This window comes from Brachyhypopomus gauderio, chromosome 2, assembly GCF_052324685.1.
Source record: "Brachyhypopomus gauderio isolate BG-103 chromosome 2, BGAUD_0.2, whole genome shotgun sequence".
Lineage (NCBI taxonomy): Eukaryota > Metazoa > Chordata > Actinopteri > Gymnotiformes > Hypopomidae > Brachyhypopomus > Brachyhypopomus gauderio.
This window is the reverse complement of record NC_135212.1, coordinates 19,555,127-19,569,023: the sequence shown is the minus strand read 5'-3', so window position 1 is coordinate 19,569,023 and position 13,897 is coordinate 19,555,127.

Below are 13,897 nucleotides of genomic sequence, written 5' to 3'. Positions count from 1 at the left end.
TCACCATCTGGACCCATATGATTGTAAAGCTGATTTGTGACAACGTGTGTTGTGAAAAGCACTATATAAATAAATTTGACTTTGACCATCAACTATCGCTTATTACCATTCAATCTTTGCTCCAGCCTGTGCAAGGGTGGGATGTCAAGAGGTGGGATTTTCAGAAAGCGAACTGGGCAGGCTTCAGCAAAAAAGTCAGCAAGACAGATGCTGGTGTGCCCCAAAAATCTAAAGGATGCCAACGATTTGCACAGCAAGATGCTGGCCACTGCCAAGAAAAATATCCCCAACGGTGTGCGCAAGGCCTATGTCCCCTGCTGGGACAAGGAATGTGATAAGCTACTTCATGCTCATACAGAAGCACAGACCAAGGAAGACAGGGACAAAGCAGCAGATTACTTTGCAGGGTAACAGAAAAGCACAGGCAACCAATGGGAGTGGCAGACCCTGAACAAGCTGACCAGTAGGTCAACACTTCTGACACTGTCCTATCAATGCAAACTCCATCGCATCATTCTTGCTGAATAATGGCTACTTCCCCAATGCAGACATAAACTCCACTCGACAGATATCAGCGAGAATCCCCGAGCTGCTCAGGGTTCAACAGTTTGATTCCAACTTATCTATTAACTTCACAGGGCATGAACTTAAACTGTCAAACACCTGAATACTGGCAAGGCACCAGGCATAGACTGTATCCAACCAAAGTACATAAATCACATAAAAAGAAAGAAGGTAACTGACTGGCTCTTTTCCTTCTTCTCTGACTTCAGTGCTTAAAGCTGCCAAAAAATCTTCCATCACGCAAAGGTGATGGCCTTGCCGAAGTCAAACAAACCAATTGGCGATCCCAAGGGATACCAACTCATCTCACTATTGTGTGTACTAGTGATTGGGCCGGCCGATATATCGGGCCGATTTTTGGCATTTTTAGATTATCGGCATCGGCCGATATATGAGACCAAAAGGCCGATATTTACACAATGCACACAGGCAATGCTGTGGGCAGCTCTGTCATTCTGACTGGTAGAGCGCCCCCTTGCGTCCATTTTGCCATTTACAGGAAGACATCAGTGATAGCATAGGTACAGGAGTACAACCTTCAACCTGCATCTGAATGCCGTCTCATCAGAGAAAATGGTAAAGATTATTTTCTCTCCTTCAGCTCTCACTATTGTTAATGGCTGCTCTTGGTAACATACACTCAGTCATCTGCGATCATAAATGACTGAGCTGATAGCCCAGATACCAAGAGTTATTTAGTATTTTCAGTCGGCTGCGCTTGCTAAGGCTAACTCGTTAGCATAGCTTACCTTGCAGGGAGTCCAACAGCTAGCGTAAAATTAGGGTGACCAAACGTCCGTATTTCCCGGGACATGTCCGTATTTCACGTCCTGTCCCGGGCGTCCCGGGATATTTTTTAAAACAGTGGAAATGTCCTGGTTTTTAAATTACGTTAATCTGGCCATTAATTATACAGGCACTAGGACCCTGAGCACAGCGCAGTATGACATGGAATCCCTGAGCCTCATCATACTCAACTGGCGGAGAACCAACAACTTACGTTCGCCAAACCCCCCCCGCTCGACAACTTACGCCCCCCCCCCCCCCCCCCCCGTGTCCTGGTTTTCCCAAACAAAAATATGGTCACCCTAGTAAAATGATTAATTTGCCAACAAGTTAGGAAACAAACTTTACTTTTTTTGTAGATGTGAATGCTCCCTTTTATTTGCCATCGTTCAGTGAAACAAATATCGGCTTTACATATTGGCCACTACTGCCATCCAAATATCGGCATCGGCATTGGCCATCAAAAAATCCATATCGGTCGATCACTAGTGTGTACCATAAAAGAGCCTTGCATGCATCATCCTTGTGCACCTCTGTCATCGGGCGAGGGGGTACATCGGTCGCCTGCAGGTCCCTTGTATACAAATACCACACCTTGGTAGTAATGCTTCTTAATCGGAGAGTTGAGTTAGTGTTGGAGAGAGATTTGACAAGCTCGAAGGATATATTTCTAATACCGAAGGGTAAGTTTATTCACAGCACCCGTGGACAAAAAGAAAAAAACTTGTAAACAAAAAGAAGACAAACGAAAGTTAAAATCCTGGGGTTATCAGCAGAGATTTAAACTGTACCATAGCACGTTAAAGCAACCCCTTTCTCACTGACTTACTGCAGCCAGTACGGACACACTCTGGAAACCAAACCAACCTCTCCCATTCCTCATTGCACTCTGTCCCTATAAACCCATAACCCCACCCTCTGTCTAATTGGACCAAACCAATTACCGACTGGGGTGCGTTCATAGGGGTATGCAATAAAATGACTAACATAAACACATACATATGCTATGCTACACGGCCATGGGCTCTTCTGGCCTGCATAAAGGAAGCCCTGAGAGGCGCCCGCACTCCCTTGCATTTACCAACACAGGTAAGTATACACTCCCCATGTGCACATACATTTCCCCTTTCACAATAAGATTCATAAAACATGCAGCAATGCCAATCAATTAATCACATCACAGAGTCTTTGCAGTAATGGGGATGAGACAGGTTGTTCTGACCTCATCACAACCTCACCTGAGTGAGCTTCTAGGCAGGTGAGAAAGCGGGTGCCGTATTCCCGGACCTCACGGCTGCTTATGACACTGTCTGGCTACCATCCCAGATAAGCACATGTTGAGCTTCATTATGGAGATGCAGAGCAGAACTAGTGCCTCAAGGTCACTGTCAATAAGGAAGCAATCTGCAAGATCAACATCATGATTGACAGTGTCTGAAAACTACAATCATAGCCCTCCCCAACTTTCCTTGGTGTGAATTTAGACAAAACACTGTTCTTTAAAACCTCTTTTCAGTTGCGCCCCTAGTGTTCCTGTCGCTGGTGCAAATCTGTTCCGCATAAAAATAATAATATTTAAAATTCTTAAAACACAAGCCTATCACACTACATTTAATTTTAGAACTAGTATAACTTCGTGCATACCGATTTTCAACCATCTACACACAACTGTTCGCAAGCAATCCAGTTCTGAATACACGTGCAACTTGACTCGCCCTTTAACACTAGAGCTCCTGAGAATTCAGGATTCTGAGGACATCACCCCTCCTTCTTCTCCTTCTTGCCAGCAATTAGCAAAGCCAAACATCACCCTTTATTATGTTAATTCACAGAGCAAGACTGAGGCAGCAGCCTCACCCAGAAAGTCTCTACACCCAGAAGTCAAACAGATCACAAACAAGCAGAAACACAAATGCTTCTATCAAATGCTTCTAACACAAATATAGATAGATAGATAGATAGATAGATAGATAGATAGATAGATAGATAGATAGATAGATAGATAGAGAGGTAGTATAAGAAATGTACAAAGAGCAAGATTCAAGCCTGCTATTTAGATCACAAACAAGCAGAAACACAAATGCTTCTATCAAATGCTTCTAACACAAATATAGATAGATAGATAGTATGAGAAATGTACAAAGAGCAAGATTCAAGCCTGCTGTTTAGATCACAAACAAGCAGAAACACAAATGCTTCTATCAAATGCTTCTAACACAAATATAGATAGATAGATAGATAGATAGATAGATAGAGAGCACATGAATTTGTTTTCCTGTCTTTTCCTCTCCTTTTCCAGCCTGCTGTTTAGATCACAACATTTATCAGTGATGCAGTGATGCAACGCGACCATGCTAATTTTCGCTAGCAATGATATGGGATTTCCTATATAACATTAGCATCAAGCTAATTGCGCCATATAATTTCTTAGCTTTTCAAACGCGAATTCAAACGCGGAAACAGAAAGTGTTTGATTACAACAAATATTATATAGTATAGTATATGAAATATACAAAGACCAAGATTCAAACATGATTCAAAGTGATTGATAGCTGTTCTAGGTAATAACTCATTCAATTCGTGATTGTTTGTCTTTGGGAATGACAGGTGCTACACAACAACATATTGGTTGTAAACATGCTAACCTAAGTTAAACTCTCCCGAAGCTCTCCAGAGCACACTGAAGCAGTCGTAGATTATTTTGTTAGTGAATATTTTGATTGCATATACTTTTGGACATCATAGAAAAAGAAAAGGTTTACTTTAGCTGGAGTTTATGTCGAGTTGTTTGGGTAGAATGCTAAACCCAAAGTTGGCTAAGAATGGCTAAGAAGAGCTACAAAGGGCTACAAAGGATGCTGTTGTGTTTGTGAGTATGAATAAGAGAATGCATACTAAGTATTAGAACAGGGGTGGTTATTACGAAGGAATGTGCGTAGATTGCGTGACATTAAAAAGTAGTAGATGAATCGCCCATCTGCACTGACGTTATTTTACATTGGTTATTGGTATAAAGTATGACAAAGTATAATGCATAAAGTTTTAGGCAGTGAATAACCACTAGAAATCTGCAAGCCAAGCTTGCTACTGGGCCCAAGTAGCAAAAACGAGATCACAAAATGTATATCAGATTAGCAGTAAAGCGTTCACAGCAGCCAAATCATTCATAACTTATTACAGTTTAAAGTCCTGGTAAATATCATGTTTTCATTAACAGCCAGTGTTGGGAACGTTACTTTTAAAAAGTAATTAGTTATAGTTACTCACTACTTGTTCAAAAAAGTAACCGAGTTAGTAACTGAATTACTCTATAATAAAAATAACTCGTTACCAGGGAAAGTAACTATTTGCGTTACAGTTAAGAAAAAAAGTTACATCCCGGTTTTCCCGGGCTGTCCCGGTTTGTCCCGGTTTGTCCCGGTTTTTCTTCTTTTTAATATTCGGTCCCGGCAAAAAACTAGGTTAGTTCAAACCACGATTCAGACTGTTTCTGCACACTTTATATCTGTGTTTTTTTCTCGCTGTGACCCCCCCCCCCCCCCCCCCCATCAACAGATTACACTCGCCACCCTGTGTCAGTATGACAGTGTCCTTGTTTTTTGTCAGACATAGGTGGCAACCCTATATGCCAATGAATAAGGAATTTTTTGAAAAAGCAGTTTTCACAGTCAGTTGAAATGAGTAGATCAGAAAGGTGTTTAACTTTTGATATTTATTGCACATCCACAGACCAGTGCAGGATAAAATCCTTTAAAATCCCAAATCTTTGTAAAAAAAAAAAAAAAGCAAAAGTAAAGAGTTACACTATATAAAGTGCATTTACATCTATTAAATTAAATTCTCTCAACCTGAGACAACTGAACAGAAGTAAACTTAACAATAAAACCTCTATTCTTAATTAAATAAACCAAATACCCAGTCTGGTAGACATTGCTCCTGACTCGCCATTTCTGCCTCTTCTCTTTTGTGTTGTGAAAAGCGCTATATAAATATATTTGATTTGATTTTGATCTTCTCCGTTTGTTTCGTCACTGGCATGCATCAGCACGTGTGTAAAAACACTGGGTCTGATTGGCTACCATAACGCTGCCTTAGCCAATCGCTTACTGACTTGTTAAGTTAAACAGGTGTTACACCGAGAACTGTGACCTATTGAGATCTGTTACTCGGCAGCGGTCCGCTCGGATTAATGTTAGTATATCAATTTATAGTAATGCACCGCTTTTAATGACCAGTAACGTCAATGGCGTTGTAACGACAGGAAAAGTAATTAATTATATTACCCCGTTTCTGACAAAATGACGGTTACCTAACGCCGTTATTTTTAACGGAGTTATTCGCAACACTGTTAACAGCTGATCATATTACTTACCTGAGATGAAATGGTCAACTAGAATCAAAGTTCAGCAAGTTAAACACTATAAAGAATATAATAAAGGTCTGATATAGGCTACTGCGGCTATGTAGAGCAAACTGAATCTACTGAAAACACCCCCCATACACTCACACACACACACACACACACACACACACATGCACAGCACAAGCAATAGCTAAAATCAAGAGCATGACACTCGGCTCCAAACCATCCTCCTCTCTGCTCAGAGAAAAAGGCTTAGAGCTACTGTACAGCAGATATTTAGTGCTGTGAGCATCCACTTTTGTTGAGGGTTTGCTTAGGGAGTAGATTCTTGGTAAAACGGAAAGGAAAAACAGACTTACTAGTACAGAGATATTGTGCTATGCTGATATGTAAAATGCACTTTTATGCACCAGTGGAAAGTTTCACTTCCTGAGCTACATGTCTGCACAGAGAAAGAACCATCTGTGTTAAAAAGTTACAATAGCATGGTGTTTCAGAGGAAACTTAATTATTAAGTAAGGGGAACCAATAATACAAGTACTTTTAAAAAACTTTTTTATCTCAATTAACCACTACCAGGCCTACTTTAGTCACTAGGCTGACACTAATCATAACCTACACCCTCATGCAATGCTCCTAATAATTTACAAAGACATTTTTCACAAGCATAATCAGTTTATACCTTCCTGTGTACCTTTGGCAAAGAAGCCGCCAGGTTTGCTTCATGGAAAATTCATTTTTAAGAAGCTTCCTAATGGAGAAATTGACAAGACTAAAGTTGTTTGCAGCTCATGCAACGAGGAATTAGTTTATTGTAGGAGTTCTACCAGTCTGAAGTACCATTTAAACGCAAAGCACCCGTTTGCTAATGCTGCTGACGCTGGGTCAAGCACTGATGCAGCCCAGGGGAAGAGTCGCCGCTGCCGAAAACAGGTTAAATGTACTAAATGTTGGCTTACATTTCAAATCTCATGTTTAGCTGAATAAACATGTTATCAACTCCTTTTAATGTACAGTATGTAGGCTTACAAATTCATGTTTGACTGAATATGCCCTCTTAAAGTATGTAGGCATACAGTACTATTTTCATGTTTAACTGAATAAACCATTGAACACGAGTACATTTTATTGAGCATGTTTTTTTTCTTCAAGTATCAAAGTAGAACAGCTTTCTCAAGCAGTCATTGATGTATTTTGTAAACAGGAGATGAGCCCCTGGTCTAATGCACCCTCTGTATTAAGAAACCCTATCTCAAAGACTGACTTTTAGTCGTTACTTGGGTAGCACGCATATTCTGAATGAGCCATTTTAATCTAGATTAATCTAGATTAATTTCAAGATTTCAGTGAGATTAATCTCACATATACCCTATTAATTTTACATATACCCTTAGCAAATGGTTTTATTTCAAAACTTTAGTTTACTTTAGTTTCTCACTCCACTAGTGCTCTGTATGTGTGAAAATGTCTTCAAGACTGATGGAAAAGCATCAAAGGTGCTTCTTCATGAAGCTGATTAACAGAACACCAAGAGTGTGCAAAGCTGTCATCAAAATATAGGATGGTTACTTCAAAGAATCTAATATCTAAGTTAGTCTATACTTGTTTGTTAGAGCACATGTGCTATCTCATTGGTTTTGCATCTTCCCCCATAGTAGCTGTGTCTAAACTTTTGACTTGCAGTGTAATTTCCTGTGCACAGATAACACAGGAAGTTAGGGGGAGAATACAATGGGTGTGGCTAGCATGTACACTCATGTATTGAGTGTATTCAATGCATTATTTACTTTAGCCCTGATAACAAGATAACATTCTGTTTTACCACTTTGTCATAGAAAGGAAGAAATACTGAATAATTAAAAAGAGGCATAACCTTAAATGTATTTTTCTTTACTTCTGAAAAGAAAACTGCTGAAAAACATGAAAACACATACTTGTTAATGTACCAGCAGAGAATGTGCTAGCAACTGTTCTTCAGCAGGGCAGTAGGGGCGTTATGCTTTATTAAGAGTGTTACAATCATTGTTTATAATCCTGTGGGTGAGCAGCTACCCCCTCTAACATGCCCCTAAACCAAAATTAACCGGTGCATATAAAAGAGCTTGAGAAAGGTCTGTTATTGATTAGTGAAGAAACATCTTGATCATTATTTTAAGAGAGGTGCATGGTGTTGCAATATGATAACAGTTATCTCAATAAATTATAACCTAAATAAGGTAAATTATATAAAAATGATTGATGCCAGTCATGCCCAGTCATTTCCATGGACGTTGAAGACAAATGTCTACTGCCTCTCTCGGGCTTATCTATGTCTGCATATTGTGTGTTTCTGTGAGTGAGTGCACCATTCATTACACCAGTGCCAGTTGGTGTATGGGTGTGGTTACATCACTAGAGCAGTTTTTTTAGAATGGTTATAACAGAGGAAGTCTGTATTGCTTTTGTAGATACTTTTATGTCAGTTCTAGATACAGTTGTGATCAAATTTATTCAACCCCCAATGCTGCGAAGGGTTTTATGGAATTCAGTGCACATTTGTAATTGTGTTCATAATGAAATCTTACAAGGACTTGTTAAAGAACTAAATGCAACTAAGATAGCATCAATTTTTTTTGTCATAAAGTATTAAATGGCCTTTTTGTGATTTCTTCATTGACACAATTATTCAACCCCTTTACGACTACCACTCCTAAGAACAGAGGTTCATTCCAGTGTTTTCCATCAGGTATTGAAAACATCTGTGGATGTCAACGAGCAGCAATCAAGCATGATAAGCACCAATTAGGCAGATTTAAAAGGACTGTGATACTCAGCTCCTTCTAGACATCTACTGGTGTGTTTCCAAGCATGGTGAAGGCAAGAGAATGGTCCCAGAAGACAAGAGAAGAGGTTATTGCTCTTCACAAGAATGGCAATGGATATAAAAAGATTGCGAAGTTGTTAAATATTCCAAGAGACACTATCGGAAGTATCATTCGCAAGTTCAAGTTAAAGGGCACAGTGGAAACGTTACCTGGTCGTGGCAGAAAGAAGATCCTGACCGCGACTGCTGTGCGCTACCTGAAGCGTAATGTGGAGAAAAATCCCTGCGTGACTGCTAAGGAACTGAAAAAAGACCTGTCAGATGTGGGCACTGAAGTTTCAGCTCAGACAATAAGGCGCGCACTGCATAACGAAGACCTCCATGCCAGAACGCCCAGACGCACCCCCTTGCTGACTCCAAAGAACAAGAAAAGTCGACTGCAGTATGCCAAAAGTCATGTGGACAAGCCACAAAGGTTTTGGAACAGTGTACTGTGGTCAGATGAAACTAAATTAGAACTGTTTGGGACAATGGACCAGCGCTATGTTTGGAGAAGGAAGAACCAGGCTTATGAACAAAAGAACACCTTGCCTACTGTGAAGCATGGCGGGGGGTCAATTATGCTTTGGGGCTGTTTTGCTTCTAATGGTACAGGAAAGCTTCAACGTGTGCAGGGTACCATGAATTCCCTTCAGTACCAGGAGATCTTGGAGGAAAATGTGATGGAGTCAGTCACAAACCTGCGGCTTGGGAGACGTTGGACCTTCCAACAGGACAATGATCCGAAGCACACATCCAAGTCCACTAGAGCATGGTTGAACATGAAAGGCTGGAACATTCTAGAGTGGCCATCGCAATCACCAGACTTAAATCCAATTGAGAACCTCTGGTGGGACCTAAAGAAGGCAGTTGCAGTGCGCAAGCCTAAGAATGTGACTGAACTGGAGGCTTTTGCCCATGAAGAATGGGCTAAGATACCCATAGGTCGCTGCAAGACACTTGTGTCAAGCTATGCTTCACGCTTGAAAGCTGTCATAACTGGAAAAGGATGTTGTACTAAGTACTAAAAAATAATGTCACTAGGGGGTTGAATAAAACTGATAATGATGTGAGCACAGTAAAGACATTTGTGGTTATTCCATCATAAATATTATGTTATGTTTGTCTAATTTATAAGTGCCTCTTTGATATAATTGTAAATAAGATGACTGAAATGATCAAAATCAATGTCAAACTGGCCAAAACACTTTATTTCAGTGGGGGTTGAATAAATTTGATCACAACTGTACATATTGATCATCTCTTATTAAGACAATGCTAAGATGTTAGTTAGCCTCACGTTAGCCTCTCCAGAAAACAAAACACACTTCTGAATCCTTTAGATAACACAAACACATGTACAGTGAGGAAAATTAGTATTTGAACACCCTGTGACTAGTTCTCCCACTTAGAAATCATGGAGGGGTCTGAAATCTTAGGTGCATGTCCACTGTGAGACATAATTAAAAAAATCTGGAAATCACAATGTATGGTTTTTTAAATGATTTATTTGTATGTTACTGCTGCATCAGCAAAAATTCAGGATCTCAAAGACCTAGTTAGTTAACAGAACAACATGAAATACTGCCATTGTGGACGGAAGTATTATTATTATTAATTATTTATTTATTTTTGTCAGTGTACTTTTTAGATGTTTATATTTAATTGCACTAATCAACGTGAAGTGGGTATAAATGTAGTAAACAGAAAAAATGCTGGGCATTCTTTGTTACATTAAAAATTTAAATCAAAATGATAAAGATCATATGCATTGAATCATGTTATTTGCATGAACACAATGCGAGACAGAACTGACCAAAGCACACAAAGTCTGAGCAGTCAGGTCAAAGTCAAAGTCAAATTTATTTATATAGCGCTTTTCACAACACACGTTGTCACAAAGCAGCTTTACAATCATATGGGTCCAGATCCCTAATGAGCAAGCCAAAGGCGACAGTGGCGAGGAAAAACTCCCTATGGGGTGGGAATTAGGAAGAAACCTCGGGAGGACCAAGACAGACCAAGGTCTGATGTTCACCAATTAACAAATTATAAACACAAAACCATTATATACACTGTATGTATGTATTCACTGCGGGGCACTAAAAAAATCTCAGTTTTACGTTATATTGTCATTTAAACAAAAATAGTAGATCCTGAATGTTGATATATTCAACACTGATGAACATAAAAGCAGATGATGATTTCGAGACAAACAAAACAATTGACCAAATCAACCAAAGTGACCAAATCAAGTGACCAAATCAATCAATATAATGCCCATTGTGTTCTTGGCCTGTTTTGTCACTAGTTTTGTTGGGGTGGCTGATTTTTATCTTTCTGCATATCAGAAAAAGGTTAAAGGCCATTGTGCAAGATTGTGTTTGTACTCCCTACACTTTAGTAACACTTGGAATAGAAAGCGAGTAACTCTTTGGTTTGACCTTTATTAGTTCAGTGGTATTTTAGAATCCAATGTTAGTGTAACTGTAGAACGGATGAGTCATACTCTGGTCTTCTCACTGACAGTTTATTACGGAATGACAATCTTCAAGTTAGTAACTGTGATGAGCACTGGACATCATGGCCTATACAGACCAGACCCTCCTCTCTGACCCCATGTCTAACCTCGCCATGGCCAATGGGAGTAGTCAGGGTTGTCAGATTGCTCCAGTAGTTTCCAGCCAATACGTGATCAAAACCCACCAAATTATATGGAAAACCGACCAAGTCAGGGCCGGCACTAGAGCGAGGCTGAGGTGGCCATTGGCCTCCAAGACAAACACAAAATGAAGCAGCTCACAGCCTGAACAACCCTAGACACTCAAAATAAGTGACTAATGTTTTGACAACTGATTGAGAAGAGAAGGTAGTGTGACGGGCAGGTGTGAGCAACAAAAAGGAAGCGATCACGCCAAGTCTCAGGGAAAAAGGATGGTTTAATATAAAGTGTGCAAACCTAAAACCCGTGCAATAGATCCAAATTAAGGATATAATGACCAGCGGTCAACTGGTACAAAGACAAGACATATATAGACAGACAAACGACCATCAGGTGGGAACGGATCACGGGCTCCGCCCACCTGAGGGGCGTACACGACGTCACAAAACAACAACAACACAGCCGCTGTGGACGGAGGCGACCGGTAGGGGGCCGCCTCACCGTGACAGACCCCCCCACCAAGCCGCACTCCCCTCCACTGGGTGTGTGGCACACAGCGGCTGCACAACAACACGAAGGGGCAGGAAGGCAAGGACAGGCAGGGACACATCTCCTGCAGTCCACGAGCTGAAACACAAAACGTTAGTCAGCTCACCTCCCTGGGCGGGACCCTGGACCGACCGGGCCGTTAACAACACATAACCACGCCCCGGTCGGTCACAGGGCCCTCGCGCCCTAACCGGCCCTTGGCCGGTGAGCCCCACAGGTGTGAGGACGAGGAGCTATGGCTCCTGTGTCGTCCTTAGCGTATGTGTGTGTGCAGGTTACCTCCCCGAGGCGTGGCTTCTTCACCTCCTGGACCTACCTCCTCCCAGAGCTGACCCCTGCCTTCTGCTAGGGGTCACCCCAGCCTCCTGGGGAGCCAACCCCTCCCGGGGCCTCTCATCTCAAGGTGGACTCCTCCACCCAACCCAGGAGCGCCAGAGACCGAGGCCCAGAGCACCCCCGACGCGGGCTAGGGAGCAGCCCCAAGGGCCTCCTGGTCACCCCGGACAGGAGGGAGGATCTCCATCCCCAGCAGGAGCTTTTCAGACCAGAGCCCCATGGTCCCCAAACATCCGGGGGCCCCAGCCCTCTAGGGAGGGGCTCTTCACGACCGGGCTCCGGTCACCCCACAACACAAGGGGGCTCCTGCCAGGTGGAGACCCCCACAAGGTCCAGGAACACCACGACACCGCCAGGGGGAAGCACCTGCACAGAAACAGCACTCACACACACACACACACACACACACACACACACCGACATAGAACACAAACGCGCCTCAGACGCCCTCCGTGCCATACCCAGTGGCACGGGACCACAACCGCCCCCCTCCCAAACACACATTTAAGGGGAGGAGCAAGCGTGGAATTACACTTAACAGTAGGCAACACGCTAGGACAAAACATGCACACAAAGACTCGACAAACAGAACTTAGTGCGCAGACACTGAACGAACGGGACCGATACTTGCGTGCACTACACATAAACGACGGTGACGCGCCGCTCAGAGTCGCAGTCGCTCCCCACATAAAACACATGACACACGGGGAGCGAGGCGACAGTGACGAGCGGCGACCACGTCACACACACAAAACACTTAACATATAACAAACGCGCACGCACACAGATCCTCACGTCCGTTCACCTGGACACACTAACACCACACAAGACGAAGAGCTTACCAGGGAGACTGCCTTGGTCCTCGCCGTGCCACAAACACAACACGAGCACGGCGGAGCTCTTCCAACAAACAAACGACAAACACGAAGAGTTTTTTCCCAGGACAGACAGCCCTGGTCCTCGCCGTGCCACAAACACAGACACGGCGGAGCTCTTCAAACAAGCAAACAAACAACAGACACGAAGAGTTTTCCCAGGGCAGACAGCCCTGGTCCACGCCGTGCCACAAACACAACACAAAAGCACGGCGGAACTCTTCACAAAACACCACGTAGACAAACACTTACCACGAGACATGACCACGAACGAAGGAAAAAGAAAAAGAGACTTGGCGGCTTCCGAAGGGTGGCTGGTCATTCTGTGACGGGCAGGTGTGAGCAACAAAAAGGAAGCGATCACGCCAAGTCTCAGGGAAAAAGGATGGTTTAATATAAAGTGTGCAAACCTAAAACCCGTGCAATAGATCCAAATTAAGGATATAATGACCAGCGGTCAACTGGTACAAAGACAAGACATATATAGACAGACAAACGACCATCAGGTGGGAACGGATCACGGGCTCCGCCCACCTGAGGGGCGTACACGACGTCACAAAACAACAACAACACAGCCGCTGTGGACGGAGGCGACCGGTAGGGGGCCGCCTCACCGTGACAGGTAGGCTGATTCAATTATAAAACGCTTTAGTAAGCAATACATATTATACATATTAAAAACTCAAACAACAAACAGAACGATGCACAATTGCCTCCACCAATTCTGACCAAAATCTACCCAAATTGACTGTAAACCAAGGGCAAGGGCAAAGAAATGCTAGACAAAAATATAAGTGATGTCATGTATAAGGAAAGGGCTTTATACAGACACTAGTGAGTCTTAGGACGCACAAAGCTGTAGCATTTCCAGGCTTGTTGGTCAAAGAACCTTTTCCTTTGAAAAAGGATTTGGTCTCTGC